Genomic DNA, 12,906 nt, shown 5'->3' on the forward strand with positions numbered 1-12,906 from the left:
ACAGGGAGGCCTGGCATGCTGTGATTCATGGAGTCTCAAAGAGTCAGACACGACTGAGCGACTGACCTGAACTGAAGAGGTAATACATTTTAAAATGTCTGTGATTTAAGGAAATTAATGTTTTCCTCTTGCTCATCTAACAGGTGAAGGCAAACCTTCTGGTTAACAGGCGGTTCTTCACCACTCATTGATTTAGGGACCCCAGTTTACACCACCCTGGTGTTTCTACATCCCCTTAGAATCTTTTAAATCTTCAAAAAGGCAAATGGATGGAGAAAAATAAACCATACTGACACTAATTCTAAAAAGCTAAATTTATGCCACACTGAGCAGGCTTTAAAGCAAAGAAAGATATCAGGAATAAAGTGGAGTGAACATTACATAATGATAAAGGAGTCAATTTTCCAAGACATAACAGTCCTTAATGCATATGTACCTAACAACAAAACATCTAACTATATGAGGCAAAAACTGACAGAACTGTAGGAGTAAATATAGGAGAAGGCAATGGCACCTCACTCCAGTACTCTTGCCTGGAAAATCCCATGGACGGAGCAGTCTGGTAGGCTACAGTCCATGGGGTCTCTAAGAGTCAGACATGACTGAGTGACTTCATTTTCACTTTTCACTTTTCACTTTCATGCACTTGAGAAGGAAATGGCAACCCGCTCCAAGGAGTAAATATAGAAATCCACTATTATAGCTGGAGATGTCAACACCCCTCTCTCAATGGAATCAACTAGAAATTAATAACAGAAAAATCATCTATCTTCTTTTGGAAATTCCAAAATAGTTGGAGATTAAATAACACAATTGTAAGTAACACATGGGTTACAGAAGAAACCTCAAGAAAGGTTTTTTTTTTAATATTTTGAACTAAATAAAAGTCAAAATACAACTTACCAAATTTGTGGGATGAAATAAAAGCAGAGCTAAGAGGGAATTTTATTTATAACTCTGAATGTACATATTAGAAAGGAAGAAAGATGTTTCCATTAAGACATTACCAAAAACCTGAACAAACATTTTGGCCCACCCAACACTTAGTTGTAAGTCCAACAAAATATGTACAAGAGCTATATGAGGAAAACTACAAAACTCAGAAAGAAATAAAAGAAGAATTAAATACATGGAGAAATATTCTGTGTTCACGATAGGAAGATTCAATATTGTGAAGATGTCAGTTCTTTCCAACTTGATCTGTTGATTCAATTCAATTTCAATCATAATCCCAGCAAGTTATTTTACAGGGTATCAACAAACAGATTCTAAAGTTTATATGGAAAAGCAAAAGACTGAAAACAGCCAATACAATACTGAGATAGAAAAAAAAACTAAAGAATTGACACTGTCTGTCTGACTTCAAGACTTACTAAAAAGCTACATTAATCAAGAAAGCATGGTATTTGGGTAGAAGAACAGACCGATAGGTCAACGGAACAGAATACAGGATCCAGAAACAGACCCACGTAAAAACAGTCAACTGGTCTTTGACAAAGAAGTAACAGCAATACAAGGGAGCAAGGGGAGTCTCTTCAACAAATGATACCACAACAACAGGACATTCGTGTGTTATAAAATGAGACTAGACGCAGATCTTACACCCTTCGCAGAAATTAACTCAGAATGGATCACATACTGAAATGTGAAATACAAAAGTAGAAAACTCCTAAAAGATAACATAGGAGAAAATTAAGAGGACCTTGTAGATGGTGGTGAATTTTCAGGTAGACTATGAAATGTACAATTCATCAAAAAAATAATTGACGAAGTAGATGCCATTATAATTAAAATTTTCTGTTCTGTGAAAAACAGTGATGAGAAAATGAGAAGACAAAACACAGACTGCGAGAAAATATTACAAAAGATACATGTGATAAAAGACTGTTATCCAAAATATACAAGGATCTCTTAAAACTCAATAATAAGAAAACAACAGCCTGATTAAAAAATGGGCCAAAGAACTTAACAAATACCTCACCAAAAAAGATACACAGATGACAAAGAAGTATTAATATACGAAAACGTGCTCCATTTAATATGGCATCAGGCAAAGGCAAATTAAAACAACAGTGAGGATTCCACTACATACCCATTAAAATGACCAAAATCTGGAACACTGACCCCAAAGGCTGGAGGACATGGAGTTGTGTGGATGGCTAGTGCTATAGCAAATGAGAAGGAAATGAGAAAGCTGACAGTGAGCTTTAAGATGAGAAAGATAGCAGAGGCATTGCTAAGGAAGACAGGGTGCCCTCATCTCGGGGCTAAAGACAGGACCCAGCATCTCAGTCTCATGCATTAAACATCCATGTTCTTTAGCACCTTGGGTACTTTAGCTCTTGCCCACTCTACAATATTCCAGTGACACCCTTTCCTGTGTTCCAGTGACCCAGCCAATCTCAGGATTCCATAATACTATTATTTTAATACTGATGGTAAACTCCTAGAAAATCATCCATAACAATAGTAAAGACAAAGGTTGCTTATATGATACAGTACTCTACTTATCGCAAAACATTTACTTTCATTTTCATAACTGTGAAGTGGGTGAGAAACTATTGTACCCATTGTACAGATAAGGAATCAGGAGGCTCAGGGAAGATTAAGTGAACCCCCTGATATCCCACAGCAAGTCTATGGCAGAATGGAATGCAAACTCACATCTTGTGACTCTGAGATTAGTAGATAAATTCAGTCCATCCAAAACACAAAATGGTATAACTCTATGCATGACACCAGACTCGCTGGTCAAGTCAGAGCCAAAGTTAAAAGTGGGAGAAAAAGCAGAAGAGGTAACTCTTAAATTTCCACATCATTGATGGCATTTTAACTGATATACAGGAGTTAGGATATAAATATATAATAACAATGTTGAAGGAACCATGGTGTCCAGGACTCAATGGATCTAACTAAAGGCAAAGGGGGTTCTTGATGGAAGCAGCAATGGTGAGAAAATAGAATATTAAAGAAAAGGTAAATGCAGAAAACTCATGTCAAGCCAGGAGCTCAATTACGAAAATGCACAGAAAAGCATATCCAGGAATAAGCAAGCAGTTGCGTTAAAGATCTTGGAGGAAGAACAGAACTCAAGAACACTCCCAGCTGGAGATGAGGAATTAAATGAGTTTTCTAACTTAAGAGGCCTCCAGGGAGAGCAGAAGTTAAAAAGGCAGAAACATCAACACCACTTCTGGGAGAGAAAAGCAGGGAAGATCTGACTCAGCAATAACTTTTATGGCCTGGGAATTAGCTTTCAGAAGGGTAGCATGGCCAGGAAAAAAAAATTTTTTAAGCTTATCAGTGATCCTAATACTGCCCTCAACCACCTGAAATGGGTACCAAAACCATCTGAACAAAAGCAGCAAAAATCTGATCAGATTCCAAAGCAGTTTTGAACTATGGGATTTTTTACCAGGATTCAAACCACAACATGAGCAATGCCATCCGACAGTCAAAGGCCGCTTTTGACTTTACCAGTCACTTGAATACACAGTATTTGCATGACAGCAGTCTTTCGCATGTTTGATGAGGAAACTGAGCACGCACCCTCCAAAAAAAATAAAATAACTCATCCAAGGTCATATGACTATCTAGTGGTGGAACTAGAAATAAAATAGCTTTGGAATCGCAGCTGACTTTAGCTTGAAAAAATTTGTTTTCTTGAAAGATTTTGTTTAAACACTCATAATTTCACTTTTCTAAGCACTAGAACAGGTCCCATTTGAACCTGGTGACTGATTAGTGCTTGTGTCAGCTGACTCATTCCTGCATTGATAGGTAATAGGAAATAGTTGAAAGAATGATTTGGAATACACAGAGGAAAGTTTCAGTTCAGTTGCTCAGTCACGTCCGACTCTTTGCGACCCTATGGACTGCAGCACAACAGGCTTCCCTGTCCATCACCAATCCCAGAGTTTACTCAAACTCAATGTCCATCGAGTCGGTGATGCCATCCAACCATCTCATTCTCTGTCGTCCCCTTCTCCTCCTGCCCCCAATCCCTCTCAGCATCAGGGTCTTTTCAGATGAGTCAGTTCTTCACATCAAGTGGCCAATATAGTGGAGTTTCAGCTTCAGCATCAGTCCTTCCAGTGAACACCCAGGACTGATCTCCTTTAGGATGGACTGGTTGGATCTGCAGTCCAAGGGACTCTCAAGAGTCTCCTCCAACGTCAAAAGCATCAATTCTTCGGCACTCAGCTTTCTTTACAGTCCAATTCTCACATCCATACATGACTACTGGAAAAACCATAACTTTGACAAGATGGACCTTTGTTGACAGAGTAATGTCTCTGCTTTTGAATATGTTTATCTAGGTTGGTCATAACTTTTCTTCCAAGGAGCAAGTGTCTTTTCATTTCATGGCTGCAGTCACCACCTGCTGTGATTGTGGAGCCCCCAAAAATAAAGTCGCTCACTGTTTCCATTGTTTCCCCATCTATTTGCCATGAAGTGATGGGACCAGATGCCATGATCTTAGTTTTCTGAATGTTGAGCTTTAAGCCAACTTTTTCACTCTCCTTTTTCACTTTCATCAAGAGGCTCTTTAGTTCTTCACTTTCTGCCATAAGGATGGTGTCATCTGCATATCTGAGGTTATTGATATGTCTCCCGGCAATCTTGATTCCAGTTTGTGCTTCATCCAGTCTGGCATTTTGCATGATGTACTCTGCATATAAGTTAAATAAGCAGGGTGACTTAATACAGCCTTGACGTACTCCTTTCCCAATTTGGAACCAGTCTGTTGTTCCATGTCCAGTTCTACCTGTTGCTTCCTAACCTGCATACAGGTTTCTCAAGAAGCAAGTCAGGTGGTCTGGTATTCCCATCTCTTGAAGAATTTTTTTCCACAGTTTGTTGTGATCCACACAGTCAAAAGTTTTGGCATAGTCAATAAAGCAGAAATAGATGTTTTCCTGGAACTCTCTTGCTTCTTCGAGGATCCAATGGATGTTGGAAATTTGATCTCTGGTTCTTCTACCTTTTCTAAATCCAGCTTGAACGTCTGGAAGTTCATGGCTCATGTACTATTGAAGACTGGCTTGGAGAATTTTGAGCATTACTTTGCTAGTGTGTGAGATGAGTGCATTTCTTTTCTATGGGAATGGTCTTGATCCCTGTCTCCTGTACAATGTCATGAACCTCATTCCATAGTTCATCAGCCACTCTATCTATCAGATCTAGGCCCTTAAATCTATTTCTCACTTCCACTGTATAATCATAAGGGATTTGATTTAGGTCATACCTGAATGGTCTAGTGGTTTTCCCTACTTTCTTCAATTTAAGTCTGATATTGGCAATAAGGAGTTCATGGTCTGAGCCACAGTCAGCTCCTGGTCTTGTTTTTGCTGACTGTATAGAGCTTCTCCATCTTTGGCTGCAAAGAATATAATCAATCTGATTTTGGTGTTGACCATCTGGTGATGTCCAAATATAGAGTCTTCTCTTGTGTTGTTGGAAGAGGGTGTTTGTTATGACCAGTGCATTTTCTTGGCAAAAATCTATTAGTCTTTGCCCTGCTTCATCCCATATTCCAAGGCCAAATTTGCCTGTTACTCCAGGTGTTTCTTGACTTCCTACTTTTGCATTCCAGTCCCCTATAATGAAAAGGACATCCTTTTTGGGTGTTAGTTTTAAAAGGTCTTGTAGGTCTTCATAGAACTGTTCAACTTCAGCTTCTTCAGCATTACTGGTTGGGAGAGGAACCAGAGATCAAATTGCCAACATCCGCTGGATCATGGAAAAAGCAAGAGAGTTCCAGAAAAGCATCTATTTCTGCTTTATTGACTATGCCAAAGCCTTTGACTGTGTGGATCACCATAAACTGTGGCGAATTCTGAAAGAGATGGGAATACCAGACCACCTGACCTGCCTCTTGAGAAATTTGTATGCAGGTCAGGAAGCAACAGTTAGAACTGGACATGGAACAACAGACTGGTTCCAAATAAGAAAAGGAGTTCATCAAGGCTGTATATTGTCACTCTGTTTATTTAACTTATATGCAGAGTACATCATGAGAAACGCTGGACTGGAAGAAACACAAACTGGAATCAAGATTGCCAGGAGAAATATCAATAACCTCAGATATGCAGATGACACCACCCTTATGGCAGAAAGTGAAGAGGAACTCAAAAGCCTCTTGATGAAAGTGAAAGTGGAGAGTGAAAAAGTTGGCTTAAAGCTCAACATTCAGAAAACGAAGATCATGGCATCCGGTCCCACCACTTCATGGGAAATAGAAGGGGAAACAGTGGAAACAGTGTCAGACTTTATTTTTCTGGGCTCCAAAATCACTACAGATGGTGACTGCAGCCATGAAATTAGAAGACGCTTACTCCTTGGAAGGAAAGTTATGACCAACCTAGATAGCACATTGAAAAGCAGAGACATTACATTGCCAACAAAGGTTCATCTAGTTAAGGCTATGGTTTTTCCAGTGGTCATGTATGGATGTGAGAGTTGGACTGTGAAGAAGGCTGAGTGCCGAAGAATTGATGCTTTTGAACTGTGGTGTTGGAGAAGACTCTTGAGAGTCCCTTGGACTGCAAGGAGATCCAACCAGTCCATTCTGAAGGAGATCAGCCCTGGGATTTTTTTGGAAGGAATGATGCTAAAGCTGAAACTCCAGTACTTTGGCCACCTCATGGGAAGAGTTGACTCATTGGAAAAGACTCTGACGCTGGGAGGGATTGAGGGCAGGAGGAGAAGGGGATGACAGAGGATGAGATGGCTGGATGGCATCACTGACTCGATGGACGTGAGTCTCAGTGAACTCCGGGAGTTGGTGATGGCCAGGGAGGCCTGGCGTGCTGCGATTCATGGGGTCGCAGAGAGTTGGACATGACTGAGCGACTGACCTGATCTGATCTGAGATGAGTGCAATTGTCTGGCAGTTTGAGCATTCTTTGGCATTGCCTTCCTTTCTTTGGGATTGGAATGAAAACTGACCTTTACCAGTCCTGTGGCCCCTGCTGAGTTTTCCAAATTTGCCAACATATTGAGTGCAGCACTTTCACAGCATCATCTTTCAGGATTTGAAATAGCTCAACTGGAATTCCATCACCTCCACCTAGCTTTGTTCGTAGTGATGCTTTCTAAGGCCCACTTGACTTCACATTCCAGGATGTCTGCTTCTAGGTGAGTGATCACACCATCGTGGTTATCTGAGTCATGAAGATCTTTTTTGTACAGTTCTTCTGTGTATTCTTGCCACATCTTCTTAATCTCTTATGCTTCTGTTAGGTAGGTAGAATAGGGAAAAGGAATCCAAAATGGCAGTGGCTAAAAGACAAGGAAGGTCCGAGGACCAGAGTGAAGACTTCAGGCAGAACAAACAGCACTCCTGGCTAAGCCCAATTTACGTAGGGCAGGCCCAGGTGGAAGAAAAAACATATAAGAGGAGGAGCCAAAGCGCTTTCTCTCGGACTCTCTCTCCCGGGTGCATGCACTCTATCTCTCTCTCTCTCACTCTCTCTCCCCCTCACTCTCTCTGGCCCCCTCCCCACACACTCCTCCACTCTCTTCTCTTCAAGTCTTGGATTCTCCTGCTATCTTCTAAATAAAATAGAGCTGTAACACTGATTTGCCTAAGAGCTGTAGCACGGTTTGTCCAAGACCCAAGAGCTGTGACGCGCCGAGGGCTTTAATGTCCGTCGCTCCAAATCTTTGTTGTGACGAGACAAAGAACCGAGGAACATACGCTCGCGTGACACTTCTGTTAGGTCCATCCCATTTCTGTCCTTTATTGAGCCCATCTTTGCATGAAATGTTCTCTTGGTATCTCTAATTTCCTTGAAGAGATCTCTAGTCTTTCCCATTCTATTGTTTTCCTCTATTTCTTTGCATTGATCACTGAGGAGGGCTTTCTTATCTCTCCTTGCTATTCTTTGGAACCCTGCATTCAAAAGGAAAGTTTACTGGGCATGAATTCTCATTCATTGGAGGAAATGTGAACTTGATAAGCCAGGTGAATTCCTAGAGGAGAGAGAGACACCCAGCACAGCCTCCTATAGGAAGGCAAATATTTCCATTGGCCTCAAGGTCTTTCAAAAGCAAAGAATGTCTTCAGAGCTCACAAACCATATCCACCATGTAAAAAAAAAAAAATTATAAACAGAAATCTCAGTTAAACAGAAGGGGGAGCTCTCATGCCCTGCAATGATAGCATAGCCCAGGAGAAGACAGACATCTCGTCTTTCCCAGCAAGAACTAAGCCAGCAAGAAGCCATGGACTCTGTTGACAGCCCTCACCACTTCCTTTCTCCTCTTCTATAAAAGTGTTTTCCTTCCCTTGTGTTGGGGAAAATTTGCATGTGGCCTGCCAGGGTTACAGACCCTGAGTTGCAATTCTCTACTGATCCTGAAGAAACCTACATTTGCCAGAGCAGTATCTGGCAGTCTATTTGTTTTAGGTCAACAACAACCCAGGGGCTCATAGGTGGCAAAGCCAGCAGCAAGCAAAAAAACTTAGCTCCTGAAGCTCAGCTTCTCAGAGCAATTTCTCCCCCTAAGCCCACATCATCACTGTCTTCTGAACCTCCTGCTCTTTCTCTCTGAAAGGACTCAAGCTTCAGTCATTTACACCTTAATACTATCTGAAGCTTTGTTATCTTTCCCCCAGGAGTTTGCATTCTAAGCCTTTATTCCTTTAATGGAAGAAAAACACCAAATTAGTGAAAGAAAGTTTAGCATCAGCCAAACCCTTTAAGGAAAATTTGCTCCCCCCAATAGAAACACACCTTAGCAAAAGAAGTTAGCCCCTAAAAATCAAAGTTATGCCTGGTTCTCTCTGGAAGAAGAAAGAGAAACACAAATATGTAACTTAAGGGGAAAAGAAATATCTATACAGGTCCTCTTGACGTTAAAAATAATGCACAAGACATATCAATACAAGGAAAGGGGGAGGTTTGGGAATAATACCTGAGAAACCTCTGTACTAATTCTGTGCTCTGGTTATGTCTCCTGTTCCCCAGTCAGCCTGCCTATTTGCAAATGTCAAAAACAGTTAAGTCTACTCTATAGCTGCTCCTCTGGCCTCCTTACAAGTGCTAACATGGTTTCTGCTAACAGGTAAATGAATAGCCCTAGCTCTTATGTCTTGAAGTTGTTCTTTCCATGTGTAACATAAGATCTTAAGGCTGTTCCTCTCATGTATATGCATAGGGGCTCAGCAGTGTGTTTGGTGCCAAACTTGGAGTCTAGTAGGGAAGACACACACTGCAAGGAAATTAGCAACAGACAAAACAGATAGTGTGTTGGCCTCTCCATCTTCATTTCAAATGACTCTTTCATCCATTCTGATGCAGCAGCCTGCCTACCCTAGTGAGATCTCTCTCTCTCTCTCTCACACACACACACACACACTGCTTCTGTTTTTCTAAATTCAAACTCCAACCTCCTATTCTTTTGATGCCAAGCAGGGCCCTGTGGGACTGCTGGGCACAGAGGCCTTTTTGTCCCCCATTTCTTATAGACAAGACGCCAGCCTCCATGACCTTCTCTCAGTTCCAAATGGCAGAACAGTTGCTAATCAAAGGAGGAACAGCGACAAAATCACCTCAGGTGAGATTAAAGGACCAGGGAGGCTCATCAAGATTAGCGGACTGGACCGCCTAAGACCCTGTGCTGTGCTTAGTCGCTCAGTCATGTCCATCTCTTTGCGACCCCATGGACTATAGCCCACCAGGCTCCTCTGTCCATGGGATTCTCCAGGCAGGAATACTGGAGTGGGTTGCCATGCCCTCCTCCGGGGCATCCTCTCAACCCAGGGATCAAACCCAGGTCTCCCGCATTGCAGGCAGATTCTTTACCGTCTGAGATACCAGGGAAGCCTAAGAATACTGGAATGGTTAGCCTATCCCTTCTCCAGGGGATCTTCCTGATGCAGGAATCAAACTGGTGTCTCTTGCATTGCAGGCAGATTCTTTACCAGCTGAGATACCAGGGAAGCCCCCTAAGATCCTGCACACACACTAATCTTGTCAGCAACTCCATCCTTTTGAAACTCTGCAGAAGACTGTTACTGCCTTGAATCTTATGATATTCTCCTGCCTGACTATATAACCTTTCCCTACTCAACAAGGGAGGGGGCACATTTCTTGAGGTACTTAGCCTACTGTGTTTCCCCTTTGCCTGGCAAAGTAATAAAGCCACTCTCTCCTTCTCCTCCGTAACTCTGTCTCTGTATTTCTGTTTGGCATCGGTGCACAGAGAGCCAAGACTTTGGCAGCATTTCTGATCTACTTGCTCCAGTATCCCACCTACACCAATTCTTCAACATCATTTTGGAGCTGCAATGCACTTTCTCATATCAGCTCTCTCTCTCACCACTTCCCCCCTATACTCTTTAGATCCCATGTTCCATCTTAGTAATCTCTTCTTTACAAATCCCCTCAATGCTCTCTTGCCCCTCTCCTCGTATTGTTGTGTCCCTCTCACAAATCTCCCTGCTTGGATGTGTTAGGCAGCTTTCTTCACCAAGGGTGCGGGGAAGTTAGAATTAAAGCAGACAAAGGATACAGTTTCAGTTGCAATCTTGAGATCAGCTGCAGTGAAAAGGCATTTCATCCCCCTAACTTTGCTCTTACCCATTTTCCTCATGAAAAGAGACCAACCAGAATCTCTGAGAATTTCTTTCCAGTTTGGCCTGAAAAGAACTACAGCATGTAATGAGGGAGGAGTTTACTTGAATCAGAAGTCAGGTTGAATTGTAAGCTTGCCTAAACTGTATTTTAACTACTCAAGTTGATTGGAAAGTTATAGGGTCTGCCAAACATTCACCAAGAGGTAGGAAATTGGGTGAACAAGGTTGAAAGCAATCTTTGGGGGAAAAAAGATGGATCTGTTTCAAGTTTATATCCAAATGAATTGAGAATCCTCAATGAACTGTTTATTCCTATTACTCCCATATTGTCTGTCCTACTCCATTGTAACATCCAGGAGAGCAGGAATCACTATGTCATATAGCGCCCAGTTCAGCCCTGGTAACAAAGCAGTTACCAAAATACAGTTCTGCTGCTGTACATATGAAACAAGTCAAAAATCGTGTGCAGAGTCTCTAAAATCTAAAAGCCAAGGGAGAGCAATGAACATGGATAGACAGAGAAGCCTTCATGGGATTAAGCTGGGCTCTGAAAAGTATCTAAATTTCCCTTCTTTCTCCCTGTAGAGTAGGGTCAGCCCTCTTTGCTTTCAGCTATCACTTTTTGATCCCATAGTTATGACCAACCTAGATAGCATATTCAAAAGCAGAGACATTACTTTGCCAACAAAGGTCCGTCTAGTCAAGGCTATGGTTTTTCCAGTGGTCATGTATGGATGTGAGAGTTGGACTGTGAAGAAAGCTGAGCTCCAAAGAATTGATGCTTTTGAACTGTGGTGTTGGAGAAGACTCTTGAGAGTCCCTTGGACTGCAAGGAGATCCAACCAGTCCATTCTAAAGGAGATCAGTCCTGGGTGTTCTTTGGAAGGAATGATGCTAAAGCTGAAACTCCAGTACTTTGGCCACCTCATGTGAAGAGTTGACTCATTGGAAAAGACTCTGATGCTGGGAGGGATTAGGGGCAAGAGGAGAAGGGGACGACAGAGGATGAGATGGCTGGATGGCATCACTGACTCGATGGACATGAGTCTGAGTGAACTCTGGGAGTTGGTGATGGACAGGGAGGCCTGGCGTGCTGCGATTCATGGGGTTGCAAAGAATCTGACATGACTGAGCAGCTGAACTGAACCGAATTGAACTCCATAAACAAGTTGCTCAAAAAGTTCAGTGCTCTACATATTGTATGGGAATTCTTTAAACATTTAATAGCACCAACACTGTTTACAATAGCCAAGACATGGTGTGGTACATATATACAATGGAATATTACTCAGCCATAAAAAGAATGAAATCATGCCCTTTGTAGCAACATGGGCAGAACTAGAGATGATCATACTAAGTGAAGTAAGTCAGACACAGAACAGCAAATATCATATGATATCACTTATATGTGGAATGTTAAAAAAAAAGTACAAATGAACTTATTTACAAAACAGAAATAGAGTCACAGATGTAGAAAACAACAGATGTAGAAAACAGATAGAGAAGGGGGAGGAGGGATAAACTGAGAAACTGAGATTGACATATACACACTACTATATGTAAAATAGATAGCTAATAAGGACCTCCTTATAGCACAGGGAACTCTACTCAATACTCTGTAATGACCTACATGGCAAAAGAGTTTTAAAGAGAGTCTGTGCTGTGCTTAGTCACTCAGTTGTGTCCAACTCTTTGTGACACCATGGACTGTAGCCCACCAGGCTCCTCCATCCATGGGGCTTCTCCAGGCAAGAATACTGGAGTGGGTTGCCATGCCCTCCTCCAGGGGATCTTCCCAACCCAGGGATCAAACCCAGGCCTCCTGCATTGCAGGCAGATTCTTTACCATCTGAGACACCAGGGAAGCCCACGAATACTGGAGTGGTCAACCTATCCCTTCTCCAGGGGATCTTCCTGACGCAGGAATTGAACTGAGGTCTCCTGCATTGCAGGCAGATTCTTTACCAGCTGAGTTACCAGGGAAACAGAGTGGATATACACATAACTGATTAACCTTACTGTACCCCTGAAACGAACACAACACTGTAAATCAACTATACTCCAAGTTTAAAAAAAAAAAGAAAATATAACAGCATTGCTCCCAAAAGATTCATCAGTTTAGGAATCACCAAGTACTGAAGTCGTCCCAGTGTGTTAACTGTGTCACAGTAACTAAATCTCCTTGTGCAAGTCCAAGACAGACTGAGTTCATACTGAATTCATCTCCACAGTTAAGGCTGTTGTAGTGGGGTTCTACGATCTGTTTCATGTTTAGAGGTCTGCAAACAAGTTTTAATAACAGAACTATGGAAATGTTGTGC

Source organism: Bos taurus, chromosome 22 (genome assembly GCF_002263795.3).
Source record: "Bos taurus isolate L1 Dominette 01449 registration number 42190680 breed Hereford chromosome 22, ARS-UCD2.0, whole genome shotgun sequence".
Classification (NCBI taxonomy): Eukaryota; Metazoa; Chordata; class Mammalia; order Artiodactyla; family Bovidae; genus Bos; species Bos taurus.